Raw genomic sequence first — 1,856 nt, 5'->3', positions numbered from 1 at the left:
AAAACATTTGAAAAGGCTTTTGTATTTCTTAGGGAACAAGTAGTTAGTTTATGAATGAATGAGGGAAATTTGTTTATTTTTATTTTATTTTTATTTATGCAAACAAGCTTATATAAATCTGTGACCCTTAAGAGGTACACAAACTACCATATCCTACTTCCTGAACTTTTCAAAATTTATGCAAAAACACAAAACATGAAAAGTCAAGACATAATTTAATTTTCTGTTGCAGTGTTATTTAACCTTTTTTTCCCCATATTCAGACTTTTTGAGACTGCTTGCATCAAGAAACCAACCTAGTTATGTGAATTTGGATTAGCTTGGAATGGAAGACAAAATGGCAGGTAATTCCACCGAAAAATTACAATTTAGAAAAGTGATGAGCATAAGATTCAAACAATGTCTACAACCACCAAGCATCACACATGCCAAGGATCACTAGTAAGGTGACAAAACTCAAATGCAAGGAAGGATTAAACAAATTATTATTGTAGAAGTGATCTTGCTAAATGTTCCTATGCAGATGCAAGTGCTTGAGATATAGTCTACTTAGATAGGGGTGCGCCTCCACCATTAGCACCATGGGTCACCACTTTTCCAGCAATTACACTTGCTTCAGTCTCCAGAATTATTCCCCCATCAACAATCTCGTCAAGACAAAGAAGGATGAGATCTAAATTCTCAAGAGCTGTTCTTTTCTCCACATTGCTCCTGAGAAGAAGCGCAACCGCATCAAAGAAGCCTTGAAGAACTGTAGCCAAAATAAGCTCATTCTCATCATCACCACCAGTGACATAGAAATGTAGATCAGAGATGAACTTATAGATGACAACAAAGCTATCGAACATGCCAATTTCCGCTTCTGCTCGGGCATTTGTCTTCTGAGTTTTTGAAAGAACAAATTTTTCAAAAGCTAGCTTTGAAGCAAGGGTTGGCCAATCATCAGAATAGTACTTAACTGCAACCCGTTTTCCCTCTGAATCTAGAAGCAAAATGTTCTTGATCAAAGGACAAGATTCCATTTTCTGCGTTTCAAAGATCGGGGAGATGCCAATGCAAGGATTGAGGATTCAAGGCCTGGCGGTTCAGACAAATTACCCAAAAGCATCCCTCTGCCTTCTACGCCTAGATCATACTTTCAATTATGTATCAAATCTGTGCATGCAGAGAAATCGAGAGTTAGTTGCTGAAATCTAGCTAAACTGCCGCCTCCATTCTTGGATTAATAACTGCAAAATCGAATTGTTATCTCCTCCTCACTTCGTGGACAAAAAGCTTGATTTTCTCAGAAAGCCCGATTTTCTTATGGATTTTTGCAGATTTTGTGTGCTTTTTGAAGGAGCTGCGATGGTGGAGAGAGAGGAGGTGACCATGACATAAGAGAAGGTGTATGAAACTACTTAATACTAGTGTGTGATGGTCACAATCGTGTCCGAAATTTCTTTGAAGTTGAATAACAAGTTGACTAGAGTATTTCATTCATGGAGCTCAGGAAAATTCCCTTTTTGGCACTCAGTCACACCGTTACCATAGGTTTAAGTGCTCAAGGTTTAAGGTTCTAAGGGGAGACAACAGGCAAAAGAACCAGGCCACGGTCAATTTGCATTTAAATAACACGACTCCAACAGACAAGCGCGGATGCAAAAGGTGCTTAACCCAGGTCCTATAGATAATGAATGTGACCAAGTTGTAATGTTTAAAGGGCTCGGTGGGAAGGACAGGGAGTTAGCCCAACCCTTGGACACATGGCACTCACAGGATCATGACCTCAAGTTTGCGTTGGTAGTGGGTTTAACACTCGGCCTTATGCATTTGTCTTTGCATTTTTTTTCGATTTTTTTATTGTTATTTGTTTT

At 38.8% G+C, this 1,856-nt stretch overlaps 1 pseudogene; it reads right to left on the bottom strand.

The window, feature by feature from the left end:
* Window positions 1-485: 485 nt before the first annotated feature.
* On the bottom strand, window positions 486-1,098 carry LOC149176403 (coatomer subunit zeta-2 pseudogene; annotated as a pseudogene).
* Between the last annotated feature and the right edge of the window lie 758 nt (window positions 1,099-1,856).

The sequence above is a fragment of the Pinus tabuliformis genome, chromosome 4_1 (genome assembly GCF_031772625.1).
Source record: "Pinus tabuliformis cultivar Carrire ecotype Pingquan chromosome 4_1, CPIR1, whole genome shotgun sequence".
In the NCBI taxonomy this organism is placed as follows: domain Eukaryota; kingdom Viridiplantae; phylum Streptophyta; class Pinopsida; order Pinales; family Pinaceae; genus Pinus; species Pinus tabuliformis.
Note: the sequence above shows the minus strand (reverse complement) of the source record. Positions and strands in the feature narration are given on the sequence as shown.